The 27,292-nt window shown below is 34.7% G+C and overlaps 1 pseudogene; it reads left to right on the forward strand.

Annotated features, from left to right (window-relative positions):
* Positions 1-26,020, forward strand: part of LOC123837469 (small ribosomal subunit protein eS17-like) — a 79,818-nt pseudogene extending 53,798 nt beyond the window's left edge.
* Positions 26,021-27,292: the final 1,272 nt, after the last annotated feature.

Here is a 27,292-nt window from a genome sequence, read left to right on the forward strand (position 1 = left end):
AAAACCTTAGAAAGTATTTTGAACTGAAGTTAAAATGAAAACACATGTCAAAAACTATGGTAGCTGTTAAAGTAATTATACAAGGAGGCTGAGTTGGCTTTAATGTTTTGGTAGCCTAAACAGAAGTAAGCCAGAGTAAAGTCCTTTAAATGCACTTGTATCCCAAAAAACAAAACTTAAGAACAAATCACAATGGCCAACTGTTCTTTCCTAATTAAGCCAACCACGTAAGCTATAGACAATTGAATGATTTCCTTGATTTAGTTCTGCATTTGGTCCGTAAAAGTCTTTGCCCAGCTCCTAAGGAGTGCTGCTAACCAGTTTTGGTGGTTAGCCCCACTGGAACAGAAGTTCCATCAAATAAACTCTTGAAAATTTTAATGTGCCTCAGAAAATCTTTTAACATAGCTAAAGCAGTACTTGGTATTTTATAGCACTAAATGCCTGTATAAGAAATGAAGAAAAGTCTCAAAACAAATGACTTCAGCTTTCACCTTAAAAAACAAGGAAAAGATCAGATTAAAGTCACAGAATTAGAATAAGTTAAATAATAAAGACTATAGTGAAAATCAATGACACAGAAAATGAAAATAATAGAAACAATGAAATCAAAAGGTGGCTCTTAGAGATGATCAATAAAATTGATAAAATTCTAGCCAGGGTGATCCAGAAAAAAAAGACAGACATAAATTAACAACATCTGGAATGAGAGGGGTTACATCACTCTAGATTCTACAGATATTAAAAGGATGTTAAAGGGATATTAATAATTATTTAAGGGGATATTAATAATTATTTCAGCCAGTAAATTTGATAACTTAGAGGAAATGAACAAATTTCTTTAAAGACACAACTACCACAGCTCACTATAGAAGTTACAGAAAATCTGAATAGCCCTATGTCTTTTAAGGAAATTGAATTTGTAGTTAAACTATTAACCCTCAAAGAAAACTCCCTGACTAGTTTCTTAACTATTAAATACTATCAAATATTTGCATAAGAATTAACAGCGATTCTACAGAAACTCTTACAGATAATTTAGGAAGAGGGAATACTTCTTAATTTATGAGGCCAGAATTACCCTGACACCAAAACCAGTCAAATATACTACAATTAAACTACAGACCAATCTCCTTCATGAACGTAGATTCAAAATTATATACAAACTTTTAGCCAATGGATTCCAACAATAAAAATAATAAATTATTATTTTTTATTATTTTTTAAATTTTTTTTTTTTAAGATTTTTTATTTATTTGAGAGAGAGAGAATGAGAGACAGAGAGCACAAGAGGGAAGACGGTCAGAGGGAGAAGCAGACCCCGCTGAGCGGGGAGCCCAATGCGGGACTCGATCCTGGGGCTCCAGGATCATGATCTGAGCTGAAGGCAGTTGCTTAACCAACTGAGCCACCCAAGCGCCCTATTTTTTTTTTTTAAGATTTTATTTATTTATTTGAGAGAGAGAATGAGATAGAGCAAGAGAGCATGAGAAGGGGGAGGGTCAGAGGGAGAAGCAGACTCCCTGCGGAGCAGGGAGCCCGATGCGGGACTCGATCCCAGGACCCTGGGGCCATGACCTGAGCTAAAGGCAGTTGCTTAACCAACTGAGCCACCCAAGCACCCTATTTTTTTTTTTAAGATTTTATTTATTTATTTGAGAGAGACAATGAGATAGAGAGAGCATGAGAGGGGAGAGGGTCAGAGGGAGAAGCAGGCTCCCTGCCGAGCAGGGAGCCCGATGCGGGACTCGATCCCGGGACTCCAGGATCAGGACCCGAGCCGAAGGCAGTGGCTTAACCAACTGAGCCACCCAGGCGCCCCAAAATAATAAATTATTATCAAATAAGTTTTACCTCAGAAATATAAGGTTTATTTAACATTCATAAGTCAATTGATATAATTCACAAATTAAAAATGAAAAAAAAATCAGCTTAACAGAAAAACTTTTTGACAATATCCAAGAAACATTCTTGACAAAAACTCTCAAACTAGGAAGAGAAGAATATTTACCCTGATAAAGAGCATTTACTCTTGGTTTTTCTCATCAATCTTTTTTTTTCTCTGTACGGGTATTTTACATACATATTTAATCATTCATATTTCATATTTTGATGCTTTAACAAACTCTGGAACCTTATGGACCCAGAACCTTTCTAAGAATATTAGTAAATCCCGGGACCTTCCCAGGCCTCCAGAACCCTCTGGGAGCAAGACGGACAGGTAATTTTAAATAAAGTTTGTTTGGGTCGGACAGCGGCACGCAAGGGAGCAGCGCTCAAACCCGACCCGCTCACTCACCCAGGGTCCTCGGCAATGAGCAGAACTAGGAACTCAAAACGGTTCAGCCGCGGGCGCCTCGCCCGTTTGTCTCCTCCTCCCGTTGGCCGCCTCGGATGCCATTCCTCGTGGTCAAAAACTTTAAAAACATGACTAAAAAAGACAATTTTGGTGATAAAAACAAATCTTATCTAACACTTTTGGAAGCGGACAGTCTCCTTTCAGAGACTCGCAATACGGGGCGGAAGGCAAGAAGCTTTGCTACCACAGTAACGAACAAAGACGAGAAAATAGAAAATACTTCATGATGGACTAGGGCCCCACAGTCCCTTGTTTGGGGTGAGAAGGCCCGGAGTTGGCTTGGCGTTTGCGGATTGGCTTGGCGTTTGCCGATTGGATGACTGGATATCCTGCCTCGGGGTCCAGCGGCACATTTGCATAACGAAGTTCCGGTTTGTTGAGGGGGCACGTGGGAAGCCCACACCACACGCCGGCGGCGTCTTGGGCCTAGAAATTGCACGCGTCCCAGGGAAAGGTGTGCTGCAGCCCCGGCGGTGGGAGAGAAGCTTGCTGGCTTTCCTGGACCACAGGTGCTTCTGCGTCACAAGGTAAGAGTGTGCGTGTGACAGTCCTCACTCAGTGAATAGTTGCCAAATGAATCAAGTGTAGTAACAAATGGACAGTCCTCGATTAATCCCATAAATGTTTATGGAGAATATATTCTCCCTATGTCTAGACACTAGAACGTGACCTAGGAAAATACCTGCTTTCTGTGGAGCGTAGATTCTTGTACGGAAATAAGCCAAACCCAAACAAATAAGTAAAATAAGTACATCGGATGGTAGAAATGCTATGTGAGAAGGAGGGTCAAGATAATTGGTGTTGCTATTTCATTTAGGTTGATTTGGGAGGCGTAACTAAAAAAATAAACATCGGGGCGCCTGGGTGGCTCAGTTTGTTAAGCGTCTGCCTTCGCCTCGGGTCATGATCCCAGAATCCTCGGTGGGGAGCCTGCTTCTCCCTTTCGCTCTGTCCCTCCTCCTCGCTTGTGCTCGCTCTGGCTCGCTCTGGCTCTCTCTCAAATAAATAAATAAAATTTAAAAAAATAAAGGAAAAGGTAAATATTTTTAATAAAAACCTAAAAATAGGGAGAAAGCAAGCCATTTCTGTTTCTGAGGAAAGGTATTTCCAGCCTGAATAAACTGCTCCATGTGAGACTCGTGTTTCTACACCAGTCGGCAAGGGAGTGAGTGAGAGATCCAGTCAGAGACGTTGGAAAGAGGGCTGGATACAGCATTATAGGCCATTGTAAATAATTTGGATTTTACTCCGAATCAAGTAGAAATCCACTGGTAAGTTTTAGGCAGAGATGTGATTTTTGTTTTAGAAGGACGGCTCTAGCTGCTATGTTAGCGCTGGACCTTTGTGGTATGGAAGGAAAAACAAGGGCAGGGAACCATCTGGCTGGTGGCCAGTAGATGCAATGGATGCAAAAGAAAACAGTTGTTGGGACAAGGAGGGTAACAGCGGCAATGGCGAAACATGACCAGATCCTGGGTACATTTTCAATGTAAAAGCAATAAGGTGTACTGTTCTATTGGATGGGGGATGTGAGGAGTTAAAAATAACTTTAAGTTTTGGGCCTGAACAACTGAAAGAATGATGATGTAATTTATTGAGCTCGAAAAGAATAGTGAGGCAAGTTAAGATAGAAAGGATGCATGGGTTTTGTTTTTCTCAAGTACAGTTTAATAATTCATAGATAATTTTATAGTGTTCAAAGACATTTTACTTTTCTGGTATACTCAAAATTAATATGACATCACACTTGGAATAGAATTTTTATTTCTAACTCTTCCCTTTCATATGTTTGACTTTTTACAATTCATGCATTTATGTGTTCTATATTGTCACTCCTATGCCATGTTTTGTGTGCAAGTTTGGACTTCTGTACTTTCTTCATGCTGTCAGAGAGCTAAAATTTTCATTATTGCAGTGTCATCATCTTTCTCTGTATAAGTGTTTGTGATTTGTGCAGTTAGTTGGATATTTTATTGAATCTTGCCTTATTTAATATAAATTACTAGAAAATGGAAAAATGAAGGTGCTGATACTAGATATAAAAAGATGTGTCATAAACATAATGCAATTGTGACAAAGATGGAATTCATTAAGGATGCTGAATGAAGCAACTCTAGTTTCAGTTCTATGATCCTTAGACTTAATCTGATGGTTTCTGTGTGAACTGTGAAAGGGAAAAAACACAATTAAAGAACATGTGTGGGGTGCTAGAAAAAATATTGTCATACTTAAGACCTCCATAAAATAGCACAGTCAATGCAATGTCAATCTGTTGTTCAACTTTAAAAATAATATTTAATTTTCATAGCTATTTTTATAAACATTTAATATATATAAGGGGAAACTACTTATAATGATGTCTAATCTATATGTTATGCATCACATTCTATAGAATTTTGTTGATGAATTTAAACATTATGCTTTCTATAATAAACAAATCTCAGGTGCTTGTTACCAGCATATTCACAGTTCATGTCTTTTCCAAAAAAAGATTTGTGTCAGTTTAACCAGCTAGTCAGATAATAATCAATGGAAAATATATTAGCCAGGTTACTGGGAGACCTGATAGAATTAATATGGTCAAGTTGTTTACACACATATTAAGGACATACTTGCAAAATTACAAAATTGTTCTACAATTAATGGAAAAGAAGTTACTCGAATTACCATACCATCAGTTAACTGACAAGAGACCAAGTTATTATTGTCATAGTGTAAAAATGCTGTATGTCCTCAAAAACTTCTTTGCTGAAATCTTGACTTATCCTACAACTGATATGTTTATATCTATCATGTGATTTTTTATTTCCTGTTAATGTCTAAATATTCCTATATGTACTCAAAGTTTATTTTGTAAATGATGTAAAATTTGGAAGAATTTTAGTTTTGCTTGGATGATTTTTTCCCATGTCACACCATACATAAAAATATACAAAGGCTTTAATTTTGAATATAAAAATTAAAAAACATTAGCAAACATAAGAAAAGCAGAATAAATAACAAAAACAATGTAAGACTGGTTACATGGACATGGACTGACTGTACATATTTCAGGTTTAATTTTAGTTATCTAGATTATTGCCTCTATTGTCCAATTCACACTGTAGAACTTCGGAAGTTCTACAAAGCAGATAAAGGATACACTAAATGTATAAGGGATTCTTGAAATTAATAAGATAAAGATGAAATACTTAGTGTATAAGTGGGCAAAATATGAAAAAAAATTAACGGAATAGAATATGTCTATAAAAAAATCAAGCTTTAATGTGGAAACAATCCTCATGACCATTGTCAGATGAATAGGTAAAGAAAATGTAGTATATACATACAATGGAAGTTTATTGAGCATTTAAAAAGATGGGGATTCTGCACTGTGGGACACAAAGAGGAACCTTGAAGACATTATGCTTAGTGAAATAAGACATATTGCATGATTCCACTTACATGAAGTATCTAAATTAGTCAAATTCATAGAATTGAGGAGTGGAGTGGTGTTTGCCAGGTCTGGGGAAATAGGAAACTAATCAACCAGTATAATGTTTCAGTCAAGCAAGATGAATAAACTCTAGAGATCTATGTACAACCTTATATCTATAGTCAACAGCAGTATTTAGTACCCTTAAGAAGATAGATTTGTGTTAAGTGTTCTTTTGACAATAAAATTTAAATAAATTCAAGCTTTACCTTAATAATCAAACAACAGGAAGATACCATTTAGGACATCAGATGACCAAAGAATGTGACAGACATGAGTCATAATGTTATATGATAAGGGTTCAGGGAAGTGTCTCAGTAACCCATCCCAAATAATCTGGTTTTAAAATTTAAAGGTTTTCTTTGTTTTCCATTTTTTAGCAATGAGACTGTATTAAATATGTAAATAGAAAAAGAATTACGAAAAATTTAAAAGATTTATGAGAGATTTAAGTTTATAAGCAGTTGGCAAATTGCAGAAAATAGGAGAGAACGTAAAGTATAAATCAGCGCAAAATTTCTAGAGGAGCAATGTATTAATACATACCAGGTCTTTTATTTTTTTTCACATCATTTAACCCAAAAATCACAAAGAAAGCAAAAAGAAAGAAGGAAAGAAAGAGAAATAGAATGTTTTGCGAGTTTTAGCTATGGTCATTATAGCACAGTTTATAATATTTAAAAAAGAAATAGTCTGTTCAAAAATAATGAATTTAATTATAGTAAAATAATTATTATAGCCATTTAATAGATTGCAACATACATTTTAAATCTTTAGATACATATTTATTGATGTAAAAACTAAATATAAAAGGCCATTTTGTTTTATAAAATTATAGATATGCAGATATTTTATATGTACTGTGTTTTATAACGTATAAATATTCTGTAGATTGAAAGCCCAGAAACCCTTCCCATTGCCAGATCTTAATCATGATCCTCAAAAAATAAACACAGTTCTGCTTTTTAGGCAATTTTTTCCCTGTATATTTTTATTTTTTTCATTATCTAAATATGCATCTTGGGGCACCTTGGTGGCTCAGTTGGTTAAGTGTTCGACTCTTGATTTCTGTTCAGGTCATAATCTCAGTGTCGTGATATCGAGCCAATGTTGGGCTCCACACTGGGTGTAGAGTCTGCTTAAGATTCTCTCTCTCTTTCTCTCCCTCTGCCCCTTCTCCCCACCCTCCCAATCCTTGAGCACACACTCTGTCTCTAAAAAAAAAAAAAAAAAAAAAAAAATGCACTCTAGACAACATAGTTTAATATTACCCTATTTCTTAAAATTTGGTATGTTGCGTAAGCCTCTTAAATTGCAAGGGCGAACTCTATCTTCCTCTTTCCCTTGCAAAATACCAAGTTGAAAAACACAAGCCATGGAACACTACATCAAAAACTAATGATGTCATGTATAATGATTAACATAACATAATAAAATAAAATTTAAAAAATGCAAAAAAAAAAAGAAAAACACAAGCCATTTAAATTGCAAATTTCCCGTGTTTAGATTTTGCTGAATATGCTCATTTTGCAATTCATAATGTTCCACTGCCCTCTGTATTTTCTGTAACTTGGAAGGAAGAAGACTTAGGTCAGATTTTTTTGGCAAGATCACACATGATTTTGTTTATTTCTAGTTTGTCTTCTCTTTTTATGCTTAATGCCTGTATCCATTAATTCATTGATAATTGAATCTTATCATTGCTTGTTTAATTATTGCCAGGGGTACTTATGTAAAGTTTTACATCATCTGTTGAGTATTAATAGTGTTTTTATTTGTTGTAGTGATAAAACGTTAATACTCTTATCACTCAAAGTATTAATAAAATCAGTACTTTATATGGAAAAAGAAGATAGATGCTCAGTTTTTCTCTTTATTTTATAGATTTCCAGATAATTAATTTGTTCCCTCTCATCTCCTGAAGGTAACTAATTAGATTGTTGTCAAAATATCATTAGAAACTCATGTATTGGGGTGCCTGGGTGGCTCAGTTGTTAAGCGTCTGCCTTCGGCTCAGGTCATGATCCCAGAGTCCTGGGATGGAGCCCCGCATCGGGCTCCCTGCTCCGCGGGAAGCCTGCTTCTCCCTCTCCCACTCCCCCTGCTTATGTTCCCTCTCTCGCTGTGTCTCTCTGTCAAATAAATAAATAAAATCTTAAAAAAAAAAAAAAAAAGAAACTCATGTATTTAAGCATATTTGATGGGTTTCAGTCTCTTAATATAAATTCAATCCATTTTGAAGCTCAAATCTTCAGTTATAGCCCCTCCTCACATTGAATCCCATCTCCTTTTGATGTGATCCTTAGTCTTTGCAGTGACAAGTTACTCCAGGTTCATTTTGTGCATTTTCAGCCTCAGACCTGGAATCAGTCATTTCTCCAAGAAAAGCCTCATGATCTTTAGCAGGAAAAGATCTTTTTAGTCTACAACCTGGATTCCAGCAGTATTCATTTTTACCTGATTTTTTCTATATAGCTTTGTGGCTGCAACTTAGAAGAAAGTAAATATTGATAGAACAATTAATTGTTCAATAGATGAATCAAATGCCTAATGAGTTCATCCTGATTTCCAGTTTAACTTCAGGCCTGCAAAACTATTCAACCTCTTCACTTTAGATATATATATATATACTTCTTTTCTTTTACCTTCAGAATTCTGTTTTCAGGTACAGGGAGGGGTGACAAAATTAGTGTACAGTAATTACTTATTTGCCTTATCCCACATCACACCCAGATTGTTGTCCACATAACAATGCAAATACCTCAAAACCTGCAATGATTACCAAACACACTTAAAAGATTTTCAAATGCATTATTTTTTGTCCTCAGTTAGTTCTAACTTGACTATATCTACTTTGTCCTAGGATGTAGCAATTATATTCTGTATTCTCTCTTCATTTAATCTTAGTTCTGTATAGATAGCTATATATCCAAGGCTTATTATCATATGAAAATCTGAATTTTTATAAGTTTTCTGAATTTTTGAAAGTAAGCTTGTTTCAGAATAGGTTCTCTAACCTTCACAGAGCTCTCACTTCTGATTTTTTTTTCAATTAGTATTTAAAAACATGCCACTCTTCTGGCTCAGTTCTCCACCCCCACTTTTATCTAGACCTTTTCTTTTCTTCATTTCTATTGCCCTTATCCTAATAAGTTTTAATTCAGTAATTCAGTTCTTAGGTTTTTTTTTTCCTCTCTTAGTATGGAACTCTGTTCTGGAAGGGAGCCATGCTTAATCAGTTTCAAGAATTAAGAGGGGTTGGACTGCTCCAGCCCCTTCAGACCTTCCTATAGACCTTTGCATTGGCCAGCTGTGGATTAGACAAAACCCCTCCTACTTTAGCTGTTTTCAAATTGGCCCATGGTGACTACACTGTCCTCGAATCTTAAGACACGATTGTTTCCTACGCTCCCATTGTTCCAAAGACAGGCAACACAGGGCATGTAGCTATCATGTTTCCTCCCCACTCACTGTATTTTGGGTTTAGGGAAATAAAAGATAATTTTGTTGTAAATGTGGTCCATCAGTTTTGGTTTACTGTTTAATTGGTCTGTCTGCTGTTATAAGGATGTTTGAGGAGATTAAATATTATGCTACTCATTTTCCCAGAATCCCTTGTTCTTATATTGAAACCAGTTTTTTTGTGATGGAGGAATATGTCCTTAAATAAAAATAACTTCCCTTTCCTTTCAGTATTCCTATTTTAAGGGATTAGGAGTCTAATAACTGCATTTTGTGTGTAAAATAGAACAAATTTTGGCAGCACCTATGCCAACCAATTAAATTAAAGTAAAAGCGTAAACCAGAGCCGAACACAGTGCACCAGAAATTGTGTTAACATCGGGCAAGTATCCTTTGGCTCTTTCCACAAAAATCTGCACTGTAGACAAATTACAATAAACGAGACTGACAGTTATTCAGTATTGGTCTGTTTAACTTCATTTGAAGAGCCAAAGCCTGAGATTTCTCTTCAGTAACAAAATTAGTTAAAATAGTCAAATCTGTTTTATTTAATGCAGTTTTGTATCAATTATTTTTTAAAATTACTAAATGTTATTTGAGAAATCAGTCTGCAATTATCCCTGCCATCCATCCCCTCTGGCTTCACTACTTCTATCAGAGAACTTTGCCTTTGGGAATATAAACATATGGTGTATTTTGCAAAAATTTATTCCAATGCTTATAAAGTCATAGTATATTAGACTCTGTGGTTACATTTATTTACCACTGGGCTATTGCATAAGAAGACTAAATCATATATAACTTTGTATAAGCTACGATTTTATGACAATTAGTTGGAGCAACTATACTAGGAAAAGTTAGCTCATTTGTAAAGTGGTGGCAAAAAGTGTTCTACTCTTAATCCTCTGCTTTGAAAGTTTCAACTGTTAAACAGTTTAAAAAATTTCAGGAGTACAAAACTACTTCTGTGTGCATTAGGTAAGGTTTCTAGGAAATTCTGATTAGAATAACAAAGAGTTTCCTCAGTTTTTACACATGCCTAAAAATGCATCGTCTTTTAGATTTGATTATTTGAACAAAATGCGGTTAAGCGAATATACTACACAGAATAACACATGGGACTTGAGGACTATAGACCCAAGTCCTCACTGTGATTTTGCTATATGCTAGGTGCGTGACTTTGAAGAGATACTTCTGTATGTACCCCAACTTCCTCCTCTAAAAATTGAGAACAGTAATAATACTAAACTTATGGGACTGTTATGAAAATTAAATGATATAATAAATACAAACCATCTTTTACTCTGGTGTATAGTCGTAAAAACTTTGAACATAAAAAGCATCACAAATTTTACATATCCAAACCAGAATACTTTTTTCACCCGCCTAACATCCCTACTACAGCTTTTGACATGACTCACTCCCTTTCTTCCTTCAGTTCTTTGTTCAAAGATGATAATAAATAGTATATGTTAAGGATATCGTTCATTTACTAATGGTGCCACTGTAGAGTAAACTCATTCTTCAGTACTCTGTAGAAGTTTTAAACAACTTTATGTCTGAAAAGGTAGATACTAATTACTAAATCTGATTTTTTTAAAGATTAGCAATCAAAAATGGATATATCTGATTTTAGATTAGGGCCTCATTTTATAACAACTGAATTATTTTCAAAAAGTTCTATTTTCTTTTATGTAGCCATGCACTGATTTATAGATTAACATATTTTATCAACATTTGAAAATATCCCTTTTTTGAAATTTCCTATTATCTTTGGACTAAAATTTAAATTATTCAGCTTTTTCCAATGAATACAGTATAAATGTAGGGAAAGATTTTCTTGTATTTGATGTATTTCCTATATTTAATAAAAATAATTGTGGAGTAGTTTATACTTAAGCTAGTGAAATGAATCTATTTCCTTAATAAGGATATTTGTCATTTAGATATACATTTTCAAATATAAATTTGAAAACACTGCCTTTCACTGAGATCTCTTTCATTAATGGTGACAGATAGAGGAACCTAGGTCCCACCTATATTAAACACTTTGACGTACTCTAAGAAATAAAAGAAGGTCAGTGTGCTTGCAGCATAGAAAGCAAGAGGAGAATAATAGGTAATGAAAATACATTCGTAGTCCACACAGAGTTTCACATACTATTTATATACATATTTTTTGATATGTTAAAGTTTGTATGTGTGCATATATTTTAATTGCTATAATATAATCAGAAAGGATTAGGATTACTTTTAGTATTAGCATTTCCCCACTTTTGTAATTTCCCCATCTTTGTACAAAGATGTTTAGGCCTGTAATCTCCTTAGTTGCAATTTTTTTTATGTTCAAATTTTTAATGTTTAAATTTTAGGGCCTAAAGCAAACTTTGCCTTCACAACACCTCTCCTCCTAGCATTAGCTTTACAAAGGCCTGAGCTTACTGAGAGAAGAGGAAAAAGTGTGCTTTTAGTGGTGGTGGTAATGGTCAGATTTATTTCTATTTTATTTTTATAAATAATGGGATATTTCTTAAACACTAAAGTAGTACAGTAATATTCATACGTTACATTAAGGGAACTTAAAACATGACTTTAAAATGCAATGAAAAGCTATTAAGAGTTTATGCAGATGAGTTACATCACATAAAGGTATTTTTAAAAGACTACTTAAGAATATTTAAATCTTCATAGAAAAAGAATTAGATAAGGTAATTAAAGAGGCTGGTTAAAAGATTATTACAGGGCGCCTGGGTGGCTCAGTTGGTTGAGCAACTGCCTTCGGCTCAGGTCATGATCCTGGAGTCCCTGGATCGAGTCCTGTGGCGGGCTCCCTGCTCAGCGGGGGGTCTGCTTCTCACTCTGACCCTCCCCCCTCTCATGCTCTCTCTATCTCATTCTCTCTCTCAAATAAATAAATAAAATCTTTAAAAAAAAAGATTATTACAGTAAAAACACAAAGGATAAATGCAATTTTTGACCATGGTCATGACAGAATTCTTATATTTAAAATAAATTTTTGACCTATGATAGAGGTAAGGAAATGTCAAAACTGACTTCCATGTTTATAGAGAAACTGTGTATGGATGGTGCCACTACCCAGGACAGTAAGATCATGAAGGAATATTGTTGGTGAATTTCTTAAATTACATGGAAAACTGTTAAGTGGGCATTTGGACATATAAGTTAGGAGCTCAGAAATATATCCTAGAATGAGCTATATGAATCATGCCATTCATTTATGGAATGGTCATTTTTTTTTTTAAATTTTATTTATTTATTCATGAGAGTCAGAAAGAGAGAGAGAGAGAGAGGCAGAGGGAGAAGCAGGCTCCCAAGGAGCAGGGAGCCCGATGCGGGACTCGATCCCAGGACCCTGAGATCATGACCTGAGCCGAAGGCAGACGCTTAACCATCTGAGCCACCCAGGCACCCCATGGAATGGTCATTTTTAAAAGCTGACTATACAAAGTAAAAGACATGATTGCTGTATTGGTGGCTATTTAGCGTACAAGGATTAATTAGGAATTTTTCACTAAAAATATGTTAAGAGCTAGGTTTCATTAGCTTTTCTGTGGTTCTCCTGTCGTATTGATGTCAACAAAAAGGATATTCTCAGATATTCAAGGGCTTTGAAAAAAATCACATCCATGACCCTTCGGTGAAAATTTAATAAAGATGTAATTTAAGTGACCAGGAGACAGGTTGAAATAAATCCAGATTTGGAAGCCATGGTGTAATAGAACTGACAGTGAAAAATGACACCAGTAAAACATGAAGTTAAGAGCAGTAAGGCATGCACATAAATAACTAAAATAAAATGTAGAAAGTAGTATGTCCCCTGAGAAATGATATACAAATAAAGTTCAATTTGGTATAGGAAACTGAAAATTTTTTCCATAGCAAAAGATTAGGGATATCTGAGACAGGAGGTGACTACAGAACTGGGCGTTTCGGGTAATTAGGATTTGAACAAGGAGGCATAGGAGAGAAATGATTAGGTGCTTCAAAAACCAGCAAGAGGAGGTCCGAGAGGCTGGACAAAATACATAGGCTCCTCCCTGTGAGAGGAGCAGGCATAGCAAGTGGAGCGCTGGGTGACTCAGCAGGACAGCTAGTTTAGACCAAACTGAGTGTACCTTTCAATTTATATGTCATTTCACTGTCTTTCATCAAATGGACAATCATTATTTATAGGTCCAACCCAATAATTTTTAATTATCCTAATAGAAATAGAAATAAATAAAATCTTGCTTTAAGACTTCTCTTAAGGAATTCAGTTGTAACTGTCTGACATTTAAAATAAATTGTTCATTTTAAGGTACAATTTCTTAAGCATTAGATCTGATGTTTATGCGATATCCTATAAGGAAAGATACAGACAAGTAGGGAAATTAACAAAACAAGAAGGAAACAAAACTTTTCAATTTAACTTTTTTCAGTATTAAAGATATGATTTAAAGATGTGATTTAAAGATATGCTTATAAGGCACTTAAAGATATAATTATAAGGCATGGATTGCAAGTCAATGCTAATTGACTATAAAAGAACTATAATTAAAGAGAATTCTTAAAATGCTCCTGTACTTAGAACGTATGAAAATTACCAGAGGAGTTTTAGTTTGGTCAATAGAATGTGGTTTTAGCAAACAGATTAGCTTTAAAAAGTATTATTCTTCAAAAGAAAATTTGATGAGTAAATTACTAGACAGAAAGTTGTTCCACATATTTGCAGTATGATGTATGGTGTATATGAATGTGAGACTCTTAGAGTACATACAATTTTATAAGTCTTTTACTTATTTCAGGCTCATTCTTGCACCGATGTTAATATTAAATTCCTGAATAAACAAAACAAGTAATTCAGTAAATACTTAAAAATAGGAGAGTTAAAATTTTCTGTTTTTTAATTCATCGTAATTTAAAAAATAGCCTTATTTTCCATGAGTCTTCTGTTTCTTAGTGTAATGAAATACTTCCTCTCTGACCTTTTCCCCCCCTTTTTTACATGTCTTAGAATGGTAGCACAGACTGTATAAATTATTGTAAGCACATAGTCAGAAATCTATAGAACATTTAACAGAACTAAAGAAAATCAAGCAAAACAAAAAAAAAATAAGGATTGCAGCAAAAATGATGCCTATAAAAAACTGTTTTCATTACTCTTTCCTGTCTCATCACTATCTATACTTGGCATATTCTTCTTCCACTTTTGTTCATTAAAACTGAACTCAGATGGCATTTTCTCAATAATCTTTCTTTTCTTTTCTCCCAGAATGTGAGATAAGAGTCAGGTTATATACTTGAAATCTGTCATCAGATAAACCTAATTTGTGTCTAACCTTTGCACTCCTTACTTTGCAAATTTAAAGTTACTATTCTATCCTAAGGGGACAGAGAGAGATAAGTGTCCCTGCCTCAGGAATTTCTATGAGGATTTAATGAACTTGTATATGTAAAGAGCTTAGAATTTTTACATGTTGTATAATATTTTCATGTTGTACTATAAATGCTTCTGCTCTCTGGCCCTTATTCTCTGATTTTTCCCTAAATTCACTCTGATGTAATTATTCTGCATCCAAAACACTGAAAATCAATGACCAACAACCATGGCAGTAAATCTGATGTTATTTCTTAATTCTCATCAAATTGCAGCACTGTTGGACTAAATCAATTGATCACTACCTCCCCAGGAGAATATTTTAATATTTGGCTTCCAGGGCCACTCCCCATCACTGTTTTTTTCCTCTTCAATCACTGGCCACTCCTTCTCAGTCCCATTTGCTGATTCCTCATATCCTCAGTCTCTTAAAGATGGAGAGACCCAAGGCCCATGAGCCTTTCTGCTCCATACCCACTCCCATGATAATCTCATGCAGCCCATGTGCTGAAGGCTCTTATATTTGCATCTACTATGAATGCAGTATTTGTCTATACAATGGTCTACTTAATGTCTCCATTTAGATATCTAAGAAACATTTCAAACTTGAGCTCCTTTGCACCAGTTCCCCCATCCCAACCTGCTCTAGTCTTATTCTTCCACACGTCTCCGATGATGGCAGCTCTATCCTATTTGCATAGTCCCAAACTCAGGTGTCTTCTTTGTTTCTCTCTTTTTCTCACATACCACATCAAATCCATTCATTGGCTAAACTTTAAAATATATAGTATATAGAATTAGACATTTTCTTACCCGTCGTGTACTCTATTTCTGTTCCAAGTCTGGATTATAATAAAAAGCTCCTTGATTCCATTATCTGTTCCTCTGGAGTAGCTTTTTAATACAGATGCCTGAATGATCCTTCATAGAACATACTTAGATCATGTTCCTCCTTTTCTCAAAAAATTTGCAATACCTCTCCATATCATTTAGCACAAAAAAACCCAAGTGTATTTAGAATGTCCTAAAAGTTTCCACAAATCTTTTCCTTACTTCTTTGATGTCCACCAAAGCCAATGGCTTCCTTTCTGAATGTTGAGCTTGCCAGTTAGGCTTTTACCCCAGGATCCTTGCACTTGCTCTTCTCTCTGCCCATGATGTTCCTCATTCACATATCCACAGGCTAGCTCCCTCATCAACTTTAGACCTTCACTCAAATACAACTTTCTAAATAAAGAGGTTTCTCATGGCTGCCCTATTTTAACTTGCAGCACTCCTTATCTTCTTTCCTTGCTTTAGTTTTCCCAGTAACATACATAATTGACTTCACGGGTACTTTGTCTTACATCATGAGAAAGTAATCACTGTGGGAGTGATTACTTCTCTCCCTCCCCAATAGTTCAGTGATAAACCTAAAACCTAATAACCTAGAACAATAGCTGGTGAATAATAGACCTGCAGTAAATATTTGATTAATTTAATTGGGTTGAATTGAATCCTTTCTTTGGATATTGTGTTAGTCAGCTTGGGCTGCCATTAACAACAACAACAACAACAACAACAACAACAACAACAAAAACATAGGCAGGTTGGCTTAATAGAAATTTATTTTCTTACAGTGTTGAAGGCTAGAAGTCCAAGATCAAGGTTCCAGTTCTGTTTCTGGTGATGACTCCTCCTTGCTTGTTGACAGCCACCTTCTCACTATGCCCTCAAAGGCCTTTACTTAATGCATGCATATGAAGAGAGACAGAGACAAGTTCTCTGATGCTTCTTCTTGTTAGGGCACTAACCTAATAAGAGGTTCAACTTCTAGGACCTCATGTAACCATAATTACTTTCTTAGAGTTCCCATTCCCAAATCAGCCCTTTTGGGGGGAAGGGAGGGCCAGGGATTCAACATATGAATTTTGGAGGGACATATTCAGTACTTAACACATATCAACTTTCCAATTGAGGCTGTGAACTTTCAGATATGGAGTTAATGTTTGTGTTTCTATGTGTAGCACCCAACAAAAAAAATGCTAATTAGTTTACCTAAAGATTAGGTGATGTGCATTGTCAAATTTTAAAAGACCACTTAAATATGTATAGAGCATTTACTATTTTATCATAAATGTTTAGAGAAATTTTAAATTAGTCATGTTTCTTTAAAAACCACATGACTGCCCGTTTTTTAATATTGTTTTGGAAAGCTTTAGAAAGTCTATAATTTGAAAACCTGAATTTGTACTTGCATTATTACTGAATGGGGTTCTATATAATAATTCTAATAGGAATCAGTAGTAAACATAATAAAAGTGAGAATGCTTTGATAAATATCAAAATATCCCCACAATTTAAGTTCCCTTCTTTACTTGTTTTATATATGATACTATTTTTTCATTGCATCTAAAATAAAGAATTCTCTTTATTCATACAATAAAAAATATTTTAATCTTTTTTTTCTCCTTGCCCCCTGAGGTATATGCCCAGTTCATATTTGTTTTTTCTGTTATAAAATAAATCCCCCCTGCAGTGGTCTTCCCAAATACACTCTGGTTTGTTTAAATGTAACACTAATAATTCATATACAGTTGTTCATAAGTGAAATGTTTAATTTAAGAATAACCTGTCTTTCAAGTTCAACAGTGTCTTCAGAAATTCCTGATTAACATCCAGCAGATTGTTATGAGCTATTCATTTAATCTAAAAAGTACTTTTCCATTCTTTTTTGTTGTTGTTGTTAAATGTATGTGGATAATTAAATAAAAATGTTTCAAGGGATTCTAGGTGATGCACAGTGTACAGTAGATTCTGGGGCTAAGTCAGTTCTAGGATTTAGTGTCTTCACTTGTAGAATTAGGATTATATGCTAACATACCAAGTACACAGAAAGACTGACTTATAAAAACAGCAATTCCTTTTTTTTTTTTTATCTAACTTAGATTTTTTTTTTTTTAAGATTTTATTTATTTATCTGACAGAGAAAGACACAGCGAGAGAGGGAACACAAACGGGGAGTGGGAGAGGGAGAAGCAGACTCCCTGCTGAGCAGGGAGCCCGATGCGGGACTCGATCCAGGGACTCCAGGATCATGACCTGAGCCGAAGGCAGTCGCTTAACCAACTGAGCCACCCAGGCGCCCCAAAAACAGCAATTCCTAATCAACAAAGTGGAATAAGACAGGAAGGAAGAACATAAAAGACACGATTGACCAAAAGAATAAAAGGTTCTAAAGCTATGGAAGTTTAATAAAATAAAAGCGTAGGTACAAAATCGAAAAGTGATTTGATTTAGCCAATTTCTATAGAAAATAAATATATAGATTCCCACTTTTATTCTAATTTAGAGCATTTTTTTTTTTTTTTTCTAATTTAGAGCATTCTTAAAGTAATACCTCCAAAACAAATTGAATCATACCCATCTTGTTTGGGAGCTATGTCAACAGATAAGGTTATTAAGTTCCTTTGACAAACATTCCACATATGTCTAATTTATTTTAATTTTGTCAGCAAATATTTTCTCATGCCATGTATCAGAAAGAGATTTTTTTTTCCTCCTGAGGTATACACATTGAATCACCATATTTTTATTTTTTTTTATAAATACAGCAAAAAACCCTTGTGTAGGAAAATAATTTTCAAACTCTTTTGGCTTGACAAATAACTTTGGTCTATTTATTGATCTTCAAGAATAACATTTAATTTAAACAATTTATTCTGCAGTAGTGACAAATCTAAGATTTTCTGCTAGGAAACCTCATCCCATTCCCCTCCTGTAGTTTAGCTCAATGAACTCTAAAAATAAAATTTCAAATAATAGTAGATATACATTGAGTTACTCCTAAATAATACTTCAGAACGCAACAGGCTTTGTAGTAAATCTGAATGTAGGAATGATTCCCTACAGATGCCAGAGACCCACCACAGCCATTGTATTATTAGTTACATCAGGAAGCCTTGTCACAGTACATGACTACTGAACCTGGAAATACTCTGAAATGTCACAGACCAAATTTCCATTTCTATATAGAATCTACAGAGACCTGTAAAGGTATTTTAAGTTGGATTGACATTTCTGCTTCCTTAAAAACTTAGCTTTCAAGAAGCTAATGTTCTCTGGGTCTATTGTTTGCTTCTTCCTATATTGTATGCATATCATTTCTTGCTAATATTCTTAAATAGCTGTAAATTGTGTTTGATTCAAGGAGTTTATGGATTACATACGAAATTAGGTATTGAACAACTTAGAGGAAAAAAAACAACTTTCACGTTTTTCAAGATGTTTAAAACATTCACAGATCCTAAGCACTAACAACAACAAAAATAAATTATTTATTTTATAAAATAGGTGTTTAATTTGATAATAAAAAATTCACTATATAAAACTACAGAAATAGTATTATAAATGTTAAGAAACTTTTCATTTACACATTATCAGAATTGCTAATCAGGGAAAAATGTAAAATTCAAATGAAAAGAAAACTAGAACTATGCTTTAAACATTAAAGTGTGAATTGGACAATAGAGGCAATAATCTAGATAACTAAAATTAAACCAAAAAACTTCCATGATCATTTCCAAATTTTTAAGCATTTTTTTTTTTTTTAAGTAGGCTCCACGTGGACCCAGTGTGGAGCCTTACATGGGGTTTGAACTCATGACCTTGAGATCAAGACCTGAGCTGAGATCAAGAGTTGGACACTTTCTTAAGTGAAATGTTTAATTTAAGAATAATCGGTCTTTCAAGTTCAGCAGTGTCTTCAGAAACACCTGATTAACCTGAGCTGAGATCAGGTTACTGAATGGGGTTCTATATAATAATTCTAATAGGAATCAGTAGTAAATATAATAAAAATGAGAATGCTTTGATAAATATCAAAATATCCCCACAATTTAAGTTCCCTTCTTTACTTGTTTTATATATGGTACTATATTTTCCTTGCATCTAAAATAAAGAATTCTCTTTATTCTGAGCCACTCAGGCACCCCATTTTTAAGCATTTTTAAAAAGATTTTATTTATTTGACAGAGAGAGAGAGTGCACACGCACAAGTGGGGGAAAAAGCAGGCAGACGGAGAGGGAGAAGCAGGCTCCCCACTGTGCAGAGAGCCCGATGCGGGGCTTGATCCCAGGACCCTGAGATCATTACCTGAGCCCAAGGCAGACACTCAACCAAGCCCCTTAAATATTTTTAATGGCAAACATTTTTGCCTGATTGTTGGGATAATTTTTTGTAAATTCTCTACTATATATAGGCACAGCTTTAAAATCAATAAGAAAATGGGGCAAAAAAGCTAGTTGTATATTCAGGAAATAATAGTTTATTAAAATAACCGATTTAATGCTTACTTGTGTTTATAATAATGATGTACATGTTATTATAATATGAAACTAATTTTTACTTGAAAAAAAATTGTTCAAGCTCTTCTATACTGTTAGGAGTTAGTTAAACAGTTAGGTAGTCAGGGTGAGGGTCCCCAACAAGAAAATACGGAGTCAGGACATCTAAAAGAAAATAGCACTGACATCCTATTTTGCAGCTTAGACAGGACCACACTGACATTCTGCTTTGCAGCCTTTGCAGAAATGACTTCTGCAAAACGTCCTAAAATAAGACAATTAACCACAAGAGCATCTGTCAATATCATGGGCAAGGGGCAGTTAAGACCTAAGCCCCCACATGTCAGCAAAAAAAGGACCACCAGCAGTGGACATTAACCTAATTGGTAGGCAGATATGTGACCGAAGCCCTGACTGGCACGACTCAGCACACCCTGCTTGCTTAAGAAAGTCCTGCAAAAGACCTCATAAAAACCCTTAAACTTAGAAATAACGAGGGCAACCCACTCAGGTCCTCCTCCCTCCCTAGGAGCTTTGTACTCTTGCTCAATAAACCTTGCTTTGCTGCCCACCACTCTTCGTCTGGTCTACCTCTTCATTCTTCGAAGTGGTGTGACCAAGAGCCGCAGGCACTAAGGAGTCACAAAATCCTGTAACAGTACCAAATATATCTAGAAAATCGTTTCTTTAGATTTCTGAAAGTGTTTGGGATGTTTGTAGATTCTTGCTGTTTTATTGTGTCTCAGAATTTACACTGTATTGTAAAATGATTTCATGAGGGCCTAGCCTCTGATGATATCTTTTCTGGGGTAGGCAAAGGGAGAATGCTAATGCCTGTCCATCAGCATTCTATTTCAGTTAGCATCAGAATGTTGGCTTTCTCATGGGGGCATATTGTGGCCTATTTTGAAGCTGCCCTCCTTAAGATATACATAGTACACAGTCCATATCGTGACTTGGCAGTGCCACTAGGTTAAGAAGTAGAAACTTGAATACCGGGGCTGATTTCATTTTCCTCTCTCCTCACCACACTGCTTGTGGTTCATTCAGTAAACCACCAGTCTTCAAAATTCCTCAGAAAGGAAACAGGCACGAAGCTCCACGTAGATGTATATTCCCAAACTACTGAGGACCAATGTCAATTTCTCAAGGTGATTCCCCTCCAGTGGCAGTTCTGGGGTGGGCCCAAGAGTTTTCACAGTTTTTGAAACATCTAACCAGAAACGATTGATGTCAGCTCTCCCTTTGATAAAAATCTCCAGTCTCTCTGAGAATGAGCTCCCTTCAGTTATTTTAGTGAGCTACACCTCAGCACTAACAGACTCATTTTCTCCCTCTAAGTTCTCCATTTTCTGCCTATATGGCTGGATTGGTGGGAATTAAGGTTGAAACACTAGTTTGGATATCCTCTGAACAAGTAGGTGGAGTCCAGGGTAGGTTCAGGGTAAACTCTGGCAGCTTCATAACTGTTTTATAATATTAATGGACTTGTCTATTTCCTCAAAATTGAAAAAAGACCGATTTTACATATTGTAATGTATCTCAGCTAGTCCACTGATGTAACTAGAACTTTCCTGTAATACAAGAATGAAAGGGGGTGAGAGTTGTGAAGAACAAACACTACAAAAATCACAAAAGGGAAAAAAAAATCCTTTAATGTGTATAAAGATTATATTCTGTGAACATATAGTCACAAAAGGGTGTGCTAATATAAATATAAAATTGAGGATCTATTTTGTGTGACTATGAATAAACACTAAGCTTTGATGGTCATTATATAGGCTCTGAGTGAAACCTCACTTCCCGTAACCTTTTATAAATATTTCACTTCACTTATTTTATAATACATGTGGGGATGGCTATCAATAGGTATTTCATTGAACAAGACAGTTTTTTTCCTGCCCTCAACCAAGCATATACCTCATATGCATGCAATGGAGGGTTAAACAAAAATTATTACATAACATGGCAGATTATTAAGAATTTAAAGTGGCAGAATAACCTACTGAGAAATTAACTGTCTAGTTTGATTTTATTTTTTTTCTGCCATAGCACAACAAAATGGATAAAATGTTTTTCTGTTCCACCCTCCTTTTGTAGCAGGGAGCTATGTTTTTGTGTCCTTGAATTCTGGATTTCTTTATTTCCTGGGTAAAGGGGCAGAGAGGGTTTTCTTGTGTGTTAGTGGAGAGAAGTTGTTGGGCAGAATATAAACATAATATGTATTAAAAAGTTAAATTCCCTAGTTTCCCTACACTCATTCCAGTCTTTTGAATATACTTAATTCACTTGACTAACAGTGACTGTAGCATCTTCTCATTTTGTCACTTAAAGGTCTATGGTTCTCCAAGGACTCTTGTTTCTTTAATCTCCCAATGGATGGCTTTGTTGATTATGACAATTCCAACCTTTCTAGACATTCACATCACTTACTCCTTCTGGCATAGTCTCAAAATTTCAAGAGATACACAGAATCCTAATTCCCTCAGAAGAAACCAAAAGAAATACATACATATATGTATGTATGCATATATTTATTAACATCTTTCCCTTTTTTTTGTTTTAACAAATCTGTGAAAATGTTTCTGTGCTTTCCGATATGGTAGTCACAAGCTGTGTGTTGCTTTTGAGTACTTAAAATGTGCCTAGTGCACTGAGGAACTAAATTTTAACTTTCATTTAATTTTACCTAACTTAAAATGAAATTTAAGGAGTTACTATAGCTTGTGGATACCATCGGAGAGTGGGATTCTATAGGAAAAGTCAGTTTTATTTTGTGAAGTGTTATGTGAAGAAACATTTTAGAGAAAAAAAGTATACGCATTTTCATGGCAGTTACAGACATGTGGAAACTTCTGTTTTATATTTGTAAGAACAAATTAAAAGTGGGAAAATGGCAGTTAAAGCTCAAAATATATATTGATTACTTAGAAAGTTAGAAACAATGGGCCACAAAATTTACTGATACAAACAGGATAAAGGAAAGTAAAAGATTATGATTAATGATTTTACAATATCAGTCTTTTTATAGATATTATAAGGGGGCTTATATCCCAGAATCTGAAAATTCACAAGATGCAAGTACATGAAAAGTGAAATTTTAATCATAAATATAAGGCAGTATGTTCTCTCTTTGAGTTGTCTGAAAACCCTATCTGTTATACAACAAAGTCAGGTAGGAAGCACAAGTCATGGAAAGGGGGATTCTGTTTTTCAATTAGCACATAAATCTGAAGCTGATAATTAGAATTCAGTACTTTTATTGAGATTACAGTTTTATTTTCCTTCAACATCATAAATTTAGCAAAGGATTATTGGAAGTAAACATAAAATCACAGTGTAGCTGTTAAATTATTCTGCTTTCTTGAAGACTTTCTGAAAAATTATATTAATATGAATACATGTAACATTTTATAATTATGCTAAGATGTGTACAGAAAATAACCTGTGAAGTTCTTATTTATCTAGTAGGGAATTTAAACTTCTTTAGTGAAGTTATATTTATAAATTTTTGCTTCATTTCACATTTAAGTAATTACCAATGAGTTTAAGATTGCTAAAAAAAATCAGTGTTTTTTATGTTTAAAATTATAGACATAAATATCTGAGATGAGTCTAGCTAATAGTGATGTGTAAGGACTTTTTTTTGTTTTCTAGAAGTTATCCTCTAATGTACATTTATATTAAATATAATTTAATAAAAAAATTTAATAAAATTTTTAGTCATGAACTTTGTAAGTTCACTAAAAGATATTGAAGATAAAGAACTAAATATTTTATCATACATATCATACATGTGAGTATGTCATTTGGGAAAGGGTTTTCCTGTAGGCCAGTGTTGTGTATTTCACTACATATTAAAATATTTGTCTCCAGAACTAGTTAGCAAGAGTTATGGAGTAAATCCACTATGATGTAAAATATCAATTACATTTCCCTTATGCACCAGTATCTCCTTTTGTCGTTTGCTGCTGCTGTCCAGTGCTGCCATTTGTGTGTGTGTTTGTGTGTATCTGTGTGTCTGCATTATAAAATAATCTATTTGAAGGCTAGTGAAGGGGGAATATTGTTTTCTGTTAATTCAATGGCAATTTCAATACTAAGCATTCATGGGGCACCTGGTGACTCAGTCACTTAAGTGTCTGACTCTTGGTTTAGGCTCAGGTCATGATCTCATGGTTCATGTGATCGGGTCCTGTGTCAGGCTCCATGCTCAGCGGGGAGTTTGCTTGAAGATTCTCTCCCTCTGACCCTCACCCTGCTCACGCAAGCATGTGTGCTTGTGCTCTCTCTTGCTCTCTAAAATAAATAAATCTTAAAAAAAAACCTAAGTGCTCATGGAGAAAGTAAGATGTTATGGGCAAAGACTTTTTTTGCATTGTGTATGAAGAGAATAAAAATTAAATCATACACTTTCTATTGGGTTTGTTCATCATGACATAATATATTCCAATAAGGTCTTACATAACCCTAACTAAGCCAACTTTCTGAAAAGAATATTACTTATCTCATTTGCTCTCTCTCTCTCTATAAATACAGAATTTGAACACAAAGTTCTAGGTGGGCCCAATCAGACTTTATATTATCTAAATGGATTTTTAAATTAAGAAAATTTTGTAGAAACTTTGGAAATAGTTTTATTATTTATTATTTGCTATATGTATAAAATAATATAAATAATTATATATATATAGATGAATAATAATTTTCACATTTTGGTAATAAGTATAGAAAAAATACCCATGAAACTATCACCCAACTTAAGCAGAAGATTGCAAATAATATATATATATATATTTTTTTTTAAGATTATTTATTTGACAGAGAGAGATACAGCGAGAGAGGGAACACAAGCAGGGGGAGTGGAGAGGGAGAAGCAGGCCTCCTGCCGAGCAGGGAGCCCGATGTGGGGCTCGATCCCAGGACCCTGAGATCATGACCTGAGCCTAAGGCAGACGCTTAACGACTGAGCCACCGAGGCGCCCGAATAATATATATTTTTTAAAGATTTTATTTATTTATTTGACAGAGAGAGACACAGCGAGAGAGGGAACACAAGCAGGGGGAGTGGGAGAGGGAGAAGCAGGCTTCCCGGCAAGCAGGGAGCCCGATGTGGGGCTCGATCCCAGGACCCTGAGATCATGACCTGAGCTGAAGGCAGTCGCTTAACGACTGAGCCACCCAGGCGCCCCACAAATAATATTATATGCATAATTCTTATTTATGATTTAATAACTAGTCAATCAACATGGTTCAATCCAGAGCCTTGATTTTGTTCTTAAATAATTTTTGCTGCCATACATGTTACTCTTTTAAAGTGTTTCTTCAATGATTATTAAGAAGAGAAGCATGTAGCACATAATTCTATATCATTTTAATAGTCAGTACCCTCATGCTCCTATAGATAGTCAAAATAAACAGAGCACCAAGAACAGTGACATCAGAACAGACTCTATTCTTGTCCAAACATACCACATCCTACTTTAGTATTTTATAAAGTGAAACATGCTTGTGCTGACCCTTTCATGACTTTTAAAACATTTCAATAATTTACAGTCTATTCCAACTCCCACTTAGTACTTTCCTTCTATGAAGAATTGGAATCCTCTTTTACCAGGGACTTGCCAACATAGGTTGTGTTTGTACCAAAACTATGAAGAAAGCGGTCCGGGTCATCACTGAGAAGTACTATGCATGTCGGGCAACAACTTCCACACCAAGTGTGTGTGTGAGGAGATTGCCATTATTCCCAGCAAGAAGCTCTGCAACAAGATAGCAGGCTATGTCACACATCTGATGAAGCCGATGCAGAGAGGCCCCGTGAGAGGTATCTCAATCAAGCTTCAGGAGGAGAGAGAAAGGAGAGAGAATTTTGTTCCTGAGGTCTCAGCCCTGGATCGGGAGATCACTGAAGTAGATCCCGACACTAAGGAAATGTTGAAACTCTTGGGCTTTGTCCAACCTGCAGGTCACTTAGCCTACAGTTGGGATGAATTTCAAAACGCCATGTGGAGCCACTTGAATCCTTCTGCCATTCTATAATACCTTCAGTAACCTTGGAAAACAACATAGCAATAACAACAAAAAAGAAATTGAAATAAAGTCCCCTATTAGTCTAATATCATTTCTACTTATAATATTTACATATTATAAATTATAGCTATTTTAGGGGATTTCACTGTACACATTTCATATAACACATACTATAGTTTTCAATTACATAATACGTAGGTAATAATGCCAAATAAACTTACAGATTTCCTTTGGTTTTCTGTGTTCTGATCATGTATTACCATGTATGTTATATAGAAAAAAATATCATTTTAACAATTTCCTATTCTCAGGTTATTGCATAACAGTGCAGATGCCATCATTTCTTCTGTTATTTTTGCCACATGCATAATTTTAAAAGATATGGTGCTTTAAAATTACTTTGAAGAAATTATTGCCCTTAAGAATTCTGCTATATTATTAATATGTTACTCAATAGGTACTTTTCAAACATCCTCACTAAAATAGGCAATATCATTTCCTCTATCATTTTCCTCCATCCCTTTGTACTTGTTTCATAAGAAAATGAGCATGTGAATAAACTCTTTTATAAATAGAATCTATTTTCAAATTAAGAAAGAAACAAACATATTGAAGATGATTTTCTAATGATTTTATAGTAAGGTTCTAACTATATTAATAATAACTTATAAAGGTATGTATTTATCTAATATATGTTTATAATATATCTAATATATGTTTATATTATAAAGATACTATAAAATAAAATATTCAGGACAGGGGAATTTTCTGAATTTAAAGGTAATGGAAGAACTCCCAAAGAAGAATGTCAGTAGATTTTAATCACAAAATACCACAACTCCTCAATATAAGAAAACCACAATTAAAAGACAAATAGCTATGGATCACAATATTAAAATAAATTAAACTTCGTTTAAAGCATTACAGTTTAAATGCTTCAGGCGAATAGATAAGGGAATACTAATGTGATGATAGATAAATGTACACTTAGAATTGACAATTCAGAAAAAACAATTATGATATTTGCCACAAATATTCAAAACCCATCTGAACACGAAGCAGCTGATAAAATTACATTTTAACAGAAAATATTCATTTCTAATTCCCTAATACATTCCTACAGGGAAGATATGAATTCTGGGGTTCAAGATATATGTGTACATTTTTGTGGTCACATCTTAGTAGCTCTTTAAAAATTTAGACTCTACAACATAACAAAATCTAACTTTTTCTCCTCTATGTGTGCCCCGTTGCCCTTTAT

This window comes from Mirounga angustirostris, unplaced genomic scaffold (assembly GCF_029215605.1).
Source record: "Mirounga angustirostris isolate CCGP_5_RB_7025 unplaced genomic scaffold, mMirAng1.0.hap1 SCAF_5, whole genome shotgun sequence".
Taxonomy (NCBI): domain Eukaryota; kingdom Metazoa; phylum Chordata; class Mammalia; order Carnivora; family Phocidae; genus Mirounga; species Mirounga angustirostris.